Below are 13099 nucleotides of genomic sequence, written 5' to 3'. Positions count from 1 at the left end.
AAGGCACAATGAAGATGGTAATGAGGTCAATAATGCAACAGAAATGGTAGTGAGAGACCTACCCCTATATGTCATGTTCAAAAAACGTACCTCGAGCTTGATGTAATAATGGAACCATAATAATCACTTTAGGAAAAATATAATAAAAATTTCCCATCCTCCTGCAAATAAATAAATCATCATAATAATAAAGCAAAAAGTGACCCCCCTGTTGGCCTCTGATTTTGACTTATTTTTATTATGTTTATTTCAATATTTATCACTTTTTCCCACTATCTTGCTGCCATATTCACCTCATTTTCATCCATCCATGCATAACAAGGTAACTAAACTAAGTCTTTTAATTATTTTAGTATTTTTCTAAAAAATGAGCATTTAATTAAAATTCAGATAGAACTAGAAAATCTTGTAATAGCTCCATTGAAGTCATGGTTGTAGGACACCTGGGCTCAAACCAAGCGTATATTTGGAAACTACAAGAACCAAGGATGAATGAACATCTATTGGGACACCTCAAAACATCTGCGAAGTAGCCGATCAACGTTGGTCAAACTTGACCAGTCATCCAGAATATCCCCTGAAAAGGGGCAGTTTTAGGATTTTTGGGGATTCTTCCTGATTTTTTGTAACTAATGGATAGTTTCGACCTGATGAAGTGGGATAACATTAATGATAGTTGTTTCAGAATTTTTAGCTTATATGGTTATCATTTTTCCTATTTAAGAAGAGGCATTCATAGTTAGAAACAATGGAGAAAAATTGAAGACTATTATTTTGAGATAATTGAAGACAAAGATTTTTTTTATGATTTCTTTGTGCTTGCTGGAGTGAATGAGTTGTTGTAGCTGAGTGTTTTAACAGTGTACCAGCAAGGTTGGAGGCCCCCCATACCAAGCTAAGTACACTTTGTTGTATAATGTTTATAATTGTGCATATGCTAGTTTAGTTCTTCATGTTCATCATATTTATTTGTTGTAAATATTTGTAGATGTTTTCAGTATGAATTCATTTTATGGCCATGTTTTAAGTGAAGATTGCTTTCCTTTCAGTAATTAGCTTGAATGTGGAAGGACAACTAGGACTCTTAGAAAAGAGCCTCTTCTCCATGAGCTAGGACTAAACTGAAACAAGATTCACTTCCTTAAATGCTTTTCTAGATTAAATTCTTATGCTTTCATAGTTTACATTCTCTCATGCTTTCTTAGATGTTTGGCAATGTTATTATAGAAAGATTGTGGAAGGACAACCAGGTCTCTTAGAAAAGAGCCTCTTCTTCATCTTCTAAAACAAACTAATTTCATTGACCAATCATTTATGCTTTTATAGAATAGATCTAAATGTTTTTACTTACTTTTGTAGAATGAATTATATTTGTAATATGCATTTCCATTTTCACAACTACTTTAGTTTTATCCAAAATTCCATAAATTGTGGTTTGCTTCTAAGATTACCAACTTGGATTGATGAGTAAAATATATGTTTAATTTACCCAGTAAATTGAGCTGACATTTTTGGCGTCGTTGCTAGGGAAGCATATTTGGATATAACTAATTACAAAGATCATTTAACCAAAAAAAAAAAAATTAGGATTTTTCATTATGGTCATTTATGCCTAGACAAAGAGACGAAAAGGGTAGATACACAAAATAAGACCCCCCAACTACTAAACCATTGGTAGAAGCAGGACTACCTCCATTTGAATTAACTACACCAATTGCTGGAAAACCAACTTTGGAAGAGTTAGAGGAAAAACAACGTTCAGGACAAAGGTTAACACTTGTTGAAAGACAAACTTTGTTAGCTTATGAAGTGAAGAGAAAACAAAAACAAACAGGAACATATTCCATAGGAAAACAAAGAGAGATAAGAAAACCAATTGATCAACTTATTCTTGAACAATTAGATCAACCCATCTTTGAACAATTACATCAAACTATTTTTGAACAAAAAAAACAAGTTGAAAATACACAATCTCAACTTGATATTGAAAATTTTGAAATTGTTGAAAAAGATATGGCAGAAGAAGGGCAATGATCTAATATCCCAATACTCACTCCAGAACAAAGGATACAATATGAAAATCAACAAAAAGAATGGCAAAGAAAAAGGGAGGAACAGATGAGGAGAGAAGCAAAAAAAAAAAGAGAGGAAGATGCCAAAAGAGAATATGATCATAAGAGAAGACAAGACGGAGAAATAGAAAATGATGAAGAAGCTACTTTTGGATTCCCAATTTTAGATACTAGAGCAATTCTTCGAGAAGAGGTAAAAATGAAGAATATTTCACCTTCGGTTTTGCCAAATTTCTTTGGAATGTATTTAGAAGATTCTGATTCATTCATGTTTGAATTTGATATCTTATGTCATAATTATGGTTATACTGATGATAGACATAAGCTTCGTCTTTTTTCTGCTACTCTTAAAGCAACTGCATTAAAATGGTTTATGGGACTAGGAGAACACATTATAACTTCTTGGGAAGACATGAGGAAATTTTTTCTTAAGAAGTATCAAGCCTATTGTAGGCCTAAAGATTCAAAGGAAGATATTTTTAGGATGTCTCAACAAGAAGATGAAAGTTTGGAAGAATACTCAGAAAGATTTCTTTACAACTTACAAAAATCCAAACAACATTCTCTAAATCCTCACACCATTCGAACAATTTTTCTTAAAGGAATACGAGATGAGTATCTTGATATTCTCAATGTGATGGGAAAAGGAGACATCTCATATTTTCCATTTGATGAAATTGCAGAATTGTGTCAAAAGTATTCCAGAGGTAGAGAAAAGAGTGGAAAAAGAGATGTAAATTCAAAAGTTACTAAATCAGCAACAGGAAGCATAACAAGAGTTGAATTAGGGAATTTGTTTGAGAATTTTAAAACTGACATTTTGAGCACATTGGGAACACAAGTTGATGTACTTAAAGCTAAGAAGAAACAAGATGAAAAAGATCTAGTACTATCAATTTTCTGTCCTAAATGTAGGAAGAAACATCCACTAAGGGAATGTCCTTTAGATGGTATTCAGATTTGTGGACTTTGTACTGAAAATCATCTAACTGATAATTGTCCAAAGCTAAAGGAATTACAAGAAAATTCAATAGATGAAAGTCAAGGAATTGACTCTCTCTATTATTTGGCACCAAGAAGACCTTGGCAACCACGGTTTACAGGTATGCCTCAAAATTTACCTCAACAAATTCCTCAACAATTTACTCAATATCCTGCCCAAACTTCATGGAATGCTCCTATGCCATGGCAGGCTTGGCCTCCTTAGCAAAACCAAAACCAACCTTCAAAAAGTTGGTGAGGATATGCTTATGGAGCCCAACCTCCCCAACAATTTTACCCTCAACAACCATATCAACAACAATATCAATCTTATCCTCAATAGTCATATCAACAACGATATCCTCAACAACCATTTCCATATCAACAATTCCTACAATTCCCTCAATCAAATCCATTCACATAACAAACAATGCTTGCACTAAATCAACCTCAACAACTTCAACTGCCTTCTAACCAAACACCACCCAGACCAACTCAACTACTAGCTCAACTAGTAGCAAATCCAAGCAACAAAGTGGAGAGGCCAATCTATAATATTAAAGAAGTAACATCATATTCAATTCTTCCTATTCAAAACATCCACTTGAGGTCTAGAAATTTTTTACAAAAAGACTCTCATATGATTATAGAATAACAAATTGAGGGGAGAGAAATCCTGAAAAACATAATGCAGAACAACAAATTCAGAAGAGTAGAATAATAACAACTCAAACACCTCCTTTTCCAGAAAGGTTAGTAGAGCAAAATTGTTCAATCTCTCTTCCTAAATTTGACATTTTAGATGAATTGAAAAAGTCTTATGTAAAATTCCTTTATTGTGTGCTATTAAAGATATTCTTGTTTATACAAAGGCAATTAAGGAATTGTGTACAAAGAAAACTACAAAAAGAAAACAAGATCACCTATGATTCATGTCATTGGGAAATTAGCTAGTCTTATGTCAACAAAAAACCACAATTGAAAAATATGTTAATTCCGGAATACCTATGGTAACCATTTCAATAAAAAAAAATTCAGTTTCTAAATCTCTAATTTACTTAGGAGTTGCTATCAATGTCATGACAATAGAAACCATGACATATTTAAGCTTGCCAAATATCCGACTGACCACTACAATTCTGGAACTAGCTGACAGATCCAAAGTAGTGCGACAAGGAGTACTCGAAGGCATTATTGTTTCTTTGGATTCTTGGGAATATCCTGTAGACTTCCTAATCCTACAGCCAAAATCAAATTTAGGAGGCCATCCTATTGTCAAGGTTAATCCTCTTTGCAGACAGAGACGATCCCTCTAGCCTAATGAGTGGGTCTAGCAACTGAAGTAACAATCAACTAGACATCTTCCTAGGTTACAATTAAAAAGGAGAACGAAGGAGATGGCCTACATTGTTCTGATGCTATTTCGATTTCCTTTGTTGAGGACCCTGAACTGCTTATATCATGGGCTTGTTCATTCTTCTCTCAGTGTTTATGCACCTGTACAAGTGATCAAGACACAACAAGGCATGCCAAAATAAATAGAAAATCCAAAAGCAACCTACTTAACTGATCAAGGAATGTCAAGCTAAATGATACATGAACATATAATTTTGGGAAGATGAACGATCAGTTGTGTATTATTAGAAAATAAAGGGAAGCTTACAACCAAATCTTTGATGTTGATAGGCTCTCCTTGAGTGGTAATCCAAGTCCAAGCCACAACTCTCCAAACACTCCTTCTCCAAGTCAAATGAATGGCCTCTAGGCACAATCTTAGCATAAGGGTGCAAATAGACATAGAACAACCATTTGTGAATGGGAAAATATGAATATATAGGCAGGGAAAGGGAGTTAGGATCTCTCCAAAGATAGGATTAGGCCCTCATCTCAAGGAGGTATCTCATAGGGATAAGAACAAGAGGCCAAATTGGGAGAATTCAACCTCATCTATGCCAAACAACCTCCAACTCGCTACTCTGGAAGCTTCTAGATCACGAAGCTTCTCATCCTCTTTGGGAAAATTGCCTTTTTAGGGATCATCGCGGGTATACAAGGGAATAGAGTGATGCCATCGTGGGTCAAGCGTGATGCAACAAGTGACCATCTTGGTTTTTAACTTCATAAGAGTGATGAGTCTCAAAATTAGGGTTTTAGAGCTATTTCTTCATGGGAAAGCTAAAGGCATTTTCCAATCAATGTTCTAGGGAGGATATGAGCTGCATATCTGAATAAGTACACTGCATGATGGTCATGTTTCGGGCACTTTAGGGTATGTCACGGGGAAGTGCAGGAGGTGTGACAAAATACTGTGTAACAGATGCCCCCTAAAGCATGAAGGTAGAACAGGGAGTGATGGATGAGATGCTTTATGAACTTTTGCAAGGACGAGAACAAACATTGTCAGGAGACTTGCAAATCAAGGATGCATATACATATACATATCTGATATCAAAACATGAATCCACGGGATGGATGCAGCCATCCGGATAATAACGACTATATGAAAGGATCCATGGTATGGGCGAAACCATCCAAATGAGAAGGATCATCTGTAAATCTAAGATCCAAGGTATGGACGTAGCTATCCAATATAGGAGGATCATCATAAATGTAAGTCCCACTGTATGGTCACAGCCATTTGTATAGCATAAACATGTGTACAATCATGAATAACACATACCTCCACGTAGGCTGAGTCATATCAAACAAGAATCAGGGTCTTCCGCTCCATATTTTTATGCTCCTATACCAATAGGTGTCATATTTCATGATTGACAAGTAAAATCCCAAATATGTTCATCCTTTCCATGCTGCAAAGGTTCCATATTTTGAAAAAAATCAAAATTTAAAAAATGAAAAGAGGGTATGCCCTAAAAGAAAGATCAAAGGGCAAAAACATTGAAATGGTCAATAAGAAAGCAAATGAACCCCAAATGAAGGAGACCAAGAAAGTGTGCTAGTCCAAAATGCCACTACTATTCTATTTTTGCATAAGAACTTCATGGTATGCAATCAGTTGATTCTTGCCACAGCTGATGGATGGCCAAATAGCTCAATCTTGGCCAAGTTCATGTTTAAATTTCTTGTTTTAGAGATAGAGAATAAAATCTGTCCAAACATTTCAAGCTTGGAAGATAAGTAGTTAGATAGAGAAGCAAAGGTGCTCAACAACTAAATCTGAGCCCTTGGAAGAAATAAGGGCAGACTTAGATAGGATGGCAGTCAAAAGAGAAGAAGAGAGTAAGGGTTTGCTAGTTTAAATGCACCCAAGGAAAAAAGAAGAAAAAATGTTAGGTGTAATAGGTTGGGTAGGCAGTTTTGAGGTTGCAGAAGCAGGCTTGTGAGTAATTTTGTCTTTCAAAGGTGATTCACCTCATGGATATCATAAGTGCCATGGCAAGGTGTGGCTACAAAATCAGGTGATGCATGTCTAACTTCCCTCCATACTTCTCCCAAAATCACTCAGTAATCTCCCCCCTAAAGAGATTGGGATCTGCTCAATACTCTTAAAAACACTCCATTTCATGAAAAACCTAAGAAGTATAACATTCTTGCTTTGAAGCCACATTTCTTGTGTAAAAATGCTTTTCTTCCATTATGCTAAGTTTTCCAACTTCATAGCCTGGCGCCCTTTCATTTCCCTAAGCCTAAGTTTTTCACTTTTCAACTTAGTGCTTTTGTTTGAACATATCTTTCATATTAACCCTTAACTTTGTTATATAATTCCTATATAATATTTTTCCCTCCCCGTATTATATAAATATATGAAAAATCCTGAAAAATCTAATATCCCACCCCCGGCTAAACTATAAGCCATATGTTATTATACAAAAGGAATTAAAAGGTTTATTTGAAACCTTTTAATAATCCATTGCCGCGCCATTTAAAAGAGTTAATCAACATCCGGTTGATTAATTAACTTAACCCCTGCAACCCCGATAACCAAAGGTCATACCCGCCCACATTAAAAAATGTTGATTTAATTGATGGGCCTCGCACTGTAGCCTCCGCCATATCCCATTCACCGCCCACTGTCAGATCTAGGCTCAACCATCCAACAACCCAGATCGATATCGCGGCACCCTTCCATAGCAAACTTTAGCGCCTAGGGGATGGTGGTATTCTCGCCGTACCAAGGGACAGGTGGCGCCCTCCTGCGATGCTCACTGCCCTCCAACTCGATACCACCTTTGCCCAAAAGCGGTGCGGGGCCAAAACCGCTTACCACCCCGCTGCCTCCTCGTTGACATCATCACCACCTCATCCATGACGTCACCTCCTCGTCAGTGCCACGTCATCACCACGTCACCCGCTACACGACAAAATACTCCGTCATGCTGACGTCATCCAACCGAAATGCGCCAAAAGCCCGCCAAAGTCAATTTTTTGTTAAAAAAAACGTGAAAACGTCATTTTCACTCATTTTCTCTGCGCGACTATTGCATGCAGTGTACGTCCAAAGCAGCGCTCGATCATACAGTCTGCCACCTAGCCAAATCAAGTCCACAGTCCGGTCTTCCAGCTCGTCCCGCAACCTGCAATCCGCACAGTGCACTGTTAAAAACAGGTATTTACCTCAATTTTGTTTCCAAACCCTGTTTTTTTAGCTCTCCTCTGCAAAATTTTCCAAAGCTCCCAAATTTGAGTTGAATTCACCGTACTGCCTTCAAATAGGCACACCACAACCACTGCTCTTTACCCATTTTTGCCAAAAAACCCTGCAGACTTCGTTTTTCTCTGTAAATTTACCCAACTGGCTAAGTTCAAATCCACTGTGGTCTGCAATTCCCGTAGAAAAGCCCCTGAACTATTATTTCGCCTACTTTTGCTACAAAAACCCAAATTCTAGTTTGAAAATCACAGAAAATTGAGCAACGGAAGCTCCGGTGGCCCTGAACATTGCTCCCCTCAAAGACCTGGAGTGGTTGCCCTTGGCTGATAGGGATTTTCAAATACAAGACTTAACTGGTTACAAAAACCACCTCCAAGCATTCTGTGAAATTAGGAACAGTCACCTAAGTAAAACTGATCTATATGGAATATGGGAATCTAATTTGCCCAGGTACTACCTCCCCTCAGTAAATGTATTCCCAGATATAATCCGCCTGTGCTGTGCCAATTATGAACCTGTCAAAAGAGCAGTTATGACTCCATCTGGAACTGTCCTCTTCCATATAACCCCTAAGTCCATAAATGAAATGCTACACTTCAAACCCATTCAGCCTCTGACTCCTCTTTCTATGGGATTCTTGCTTGAGCAAGGCTCTAAACTATCCAGTGCAGAAATAGGCCGGATTGCTAAGTTATTCATGAGACCAGATTGCCAGCCCAGAGAGCCACCTCCTTTTCACCATGTCTAGTTCAATGAAGTTGGAAGATTCATTATTGATATGATATCCTATGTCCTGGGATTTAAGACAAGTGAATATGTTGATGAGACCATTTTAGCTTTGTTGTCCATGTTTATTCCAGGACATCCCCCTGCTGTCAAATATGACTTTGCTACTTTCATTGCCAACAAGATCCATGACCAATTCATGAGTCTAGAAAGAGAAGGAGTCTTCAAGTATACCTCTTATATATATCATTTGTTCTTATATTATCAAACAGATAGTTTTCAGTTTCCCATCAGAAAATTGGATTCTAAAGGAGAAAGGAGGTCTGTGATCTTTTGGACCTCAGTCTTCCATGAAGTCCATAACTCTCCTTACACTTACTGTGAATTCATTGATTTGTTTATACATCTGGTCTCTTCTCTACTGATGAGAACTCCTCCTCCTAGAATCTCTGGTGATATGCAGAAAATTTCACAGCTCTCCAAAAGCTACAAGATAGGTGACTCGTGTTAGCTACCTATACCAATAGGTTTCATATTTCATGATTGGCATTGAAAAGGTCCAAATATGCTCTGCTTTGATGATGCAAAGATCACATATTTCCAAGAGAATACAATCTGGGCTTATAGCTTGATGCAGACTCAATTTTGATGGATGGTCCAACAGTCTAACCTGGATCATGCCATGTTTTCAATTTTCAGTTGTAGAATAGAGAAAGAAGTCTGTCCAAACTGTTTAATCTTGGCAGACAAGTAGTTTAGGTAGAGAAATAAGGTTCCTACCAGCTTAATATGGGACCTTGGAAGAAATAAGGGCAGAAGTAGATAGAGAAACAAAAGAAAAAGCCAAAGAAAAGAAAAGGCAAGTAAGGGTCTGCAAGCCTAAGTGCACCCTCCAAGAAGAAAAAAATGCTAGGCAAATAGATGGGTAGGCAGTTGGGGTTGCAGAAAGGTCATTTCTTATAAGTTGCATGTGTGCTAACTTTGTTTACCAAAGCAAAATCAATAAATTGAGAAGGTGTTATTCTTCATCAAGTTGCAGCAAGCAAAGAAACATGTCTAACCTCCCTTCTTCCCCTCTTTCCATTTCATTACTAACACTCCCTCATCAGTTGAGATTCATGGAAGAAATTATGGTTTCATGGTGGTTCTTAATCTTTTTTAGAAGCCACATTTCTTGTCTAAGATTCTTTTCATTTTGATCTACTTCCTAAGCTAAGTAAGTTTCAAGTATGCTTAGTGACATCAACCCTCATTTGCATTCCCCCCATATTAACCACTAATTCTATTGTATAAATCCCCTATCTTACCCTTTCCTTAGTATTATAACACCATGGTGTATAAATCCCAAACATGGTATAAATATCCCTTCCCTTGGCATTATAGCCATATGTTCTCTTTCAGGGATCAAAAGGACATCTGGTCAGTTTGATAAGCCTTAGCCTTACCCCTCTCCCCTCTTCTGAATCCATTTGTCTCATTTGAAACTTCATTTGCTAAGAAAACCTTATTAAAAACCCCTTTTGTCCCTTTAACCCGCTTCATTTACAAAAATATTCATAAAAAACCCACTTTTTATGCTATCCAATGGTTCGGGCGCTATATTGGTTTTATTTGAAAACACATTACAAAACCATCGAAATCCTTCATACCCCAATAGGTCTTCCGCTAAGCGCGCATCCCAAAAAATATATTTTTTAAATCTCGCCCCCCTACCATATCGCCCGATCACTTCATCAACCCGTCAGCCGTCCGATCGGGCGCCTCTGATCGGACGACCCTTATACGTATCGGGTTGGTCCCGATGCCCGATAGTTAGTACCCGAGAAACTGATGAAGGGTTACGTCAGTCCTCGGCCACACGTCACCTTCTCAGTCTCTCGGGTTGCCCCCTGACAAAACCACCGCCGTATCGTAGGCGGTCCGAGAAAACCATTACCGCCTTCGTTGATTACCGCCAGTTTTGCCGGGCTTGTGTCATCTCCGCGCCAGAGCCACGTCGCTGCCACCCCGCCATCGCATCACCTCATTCGTCCATCCTTGCGCTGACATGCCCGCCACTTCAGCAAATCCGTGGACCAACCAGGACCTGCCACATCACCCGGTGACGTCAAGCTGACGTCATCCGACTCCGACCCCACCTGATGACGTCATCCCAAAAAGGTGCCAATATGCCAAAAATCCATATATTGGCCAAAATTTCGTGTTTTTTCTACTTTTGCTGAAAGAGACTGTTGTTGTTCCTGCATGTATTTTACGTCCAAACGAGCACCAGCCTGCTAAAGTCGATTCCGAGACCGCCAGAGCCTCCATTGCACCTGCATTCGCAACTCTTGCCGACGAATTCACCAGGTATTCTGCAAAATCATCCCATAAGCCTGGTTTTATCCATAATTCCGCAAATAAACTGGTAACAGACTGTAAAACTCTGTTTTCACCGTTAAACACCCAGTGACCTGCACTTATATCCAGCCAGTCAAGCCATTAAACTCCTGCAGGGCCGCATTTGACAAATTGAGTTGAAATTCACAGCTAGTTCGCGCAGTCGTGAACTAGGAACCTTAACTGACCAAATTCACCATAGAAAACACTTTGCTCAATCCTGCTACTGTTTTATCAGTCATTTAAACAGTATTTCAATTGCTGTTTTACTCAATTTGCCTTCTGTTTCTTATATTTCACCTCCCTTGCAAAAGAAGCATTCCTCTGTGTCATTCTGTTCAAGTGGAACCAGTTTACATACAAATCAAGAGCCACAGTAGCCATGGAGACACCAATAGCTCTAAACATCCAGCCTCTGAATGCCCCTCACAAAGAGATAAATTGGAAACCCCTGGGGGACTTGGATTATCAAATGTTAGATTGGTTTCCAATGGGCTCCAAGTATAATATTCATATGATCAATCGAATAAAAGCCCAACACCTTGGTGGGGCTGATATTTTAGGGATTTGGGATTCAAATTTGCCCATTTACAACCTCCCTCAAGTCAATCCCCTTCCAGATTTGATCCACAAGTGCCAGGAATGCTATGATCCTTGCCAAAGAGCTGTTCTTACTCCTACAGGTTCAGTGTTGTTCTAAATCACTCCAGAAACCATCAATGAGATGCTCCACTTCCACTCTGCAAGGCCATTGACACCCCTGTCCATGCTGGATTTAGTAAAGAAGGGAACTAATTTGTCACATGCCCAGATTGTCAAGATCAACCAGTTATTTGTAGATTCATGTTCTGAAACTATAAGAACTCCTCCTATTGGATATGAGTACCTAAATGAATTGGGCAGAATGCTAGTGGACTTAATCAGTTATGTCATGGGGTATAAAGGAATTGAAGATGTTGATGACACCATAATGGCAATGCTGTCCATATTTTCCCCGGGAATGCCTCCTGCTGTACACTATGACTATGCTACCTATATTGCAGAAAAGATTCATGAGCAACTAATGAATCTACCAAGGGAAAGAGTGTTCAGATTCACCTCATACATCTACCATCTGTTCTTGTTCTATCAACCAGACAGCTTCCCTGTTCCCCTCAAGAAACTAAATGCCCAGGGAATTCCAAGATCAGTTGTCTTTTGGTCTTCAGTTTTTCATTGTGCTTCTCTCTCACCATACACATACTGTGAGTTCATAGACTTGTTCACTTTCCCAGCAATGACCTTGCTATATGGTGTACCTCCTCCAAGGCTAACTGATGAGATGCAAAGAGTCCTCCACCTCTCTAAAGCCTACAACATTGGTGATTGGTACTTCTACCAACACCACACAGTAATCAAAATCTATGGCTGTGAATTGGACCCTTTTAGGCTTCCAAGGTATGTCCCCATGAGGCTCTTTGCCCTAGAATACTTCAGACAGTTTGGAAATGCTGACTACATCCATTTCCAAAGTAAAAACAAGAAGGTGCAACTGAAGGTGAGGAGCCAGCTAGGTCCTTTCTTATATAACAAAAGAGAAGAGGGATGGAGGGAGGCAGATAGTATCCTAGAGGGCCTCAGATTTCAAACCAGCTTCAGATGGTTACCCTATGACCGTAATCACTTTATTTCCCTCAGGAGAATAAAACACAAATTAGGCACATATGCACATGTGAAGTTGCCTCATATTGAGAAGTATGCTAATGCCTTGAGCTAGAAAGAAGGCACTCTAGAAGAGCCAATTACTAAAGAGCAGATGCTAGAGAATGAAGCTAGAAATATACAAAAGGAGGCTGACTTGGAAACTTGTGAACAGGTCTCTTCCTCATACCAAAGGCAACTTGGAGAAGCTGCCTCATCTTCAACAACACATCAGCAAACGGCCATGAAAACTCAGCAAGCATCCAGCAAAGACAAAGAAAAGCATGTGGAGGAGGAACAACTACCTCCTATGACTCAAGAACAAACAGATAAAGAGATGGAGCAGCAGCAAGAAGAACATCAACAACAGCAACAACAGGAAGAACAAAGGCAGGAACAGCCTGTGCAGCCAGAACAAACAGTGGAAGCCCCAAAATCCACTGAGTAACAGCCACAGCAAACTGTGCCTCCAAGGCAAGAAACATCAGTTGAGGCATCAATCCTCCAAACTCCACAAAAGGAGGATGTAAGCAGAAAGAGAGACAGAGAGACTCCCCTAACATCTTCTATAAATCAGGGAGAAAAAAGGCAAAGATTGAATGATCTTTCCGAGCAGGATATGACAATAAGGCAGTCATTAGGCATGGGC

This window comes from Pinus tabuliformis, chromosome 5_2, assembly GCF_031772625.1.
Source record: "Pinus tabuliformis cultivar Carrire ecotype Pingquan chromosome 5_2, CPIR1, whole genome shotgun sequence".
NCBI classification, from domain to species: Eukaryota; Viridiplantae; Streptophyta; class Pinopsida; order Pinales; family Pinaceae; genus Pinus; species Pinus tabuliformis.
Note: the sequence above shows the minus strand (reverse complement) of the source record.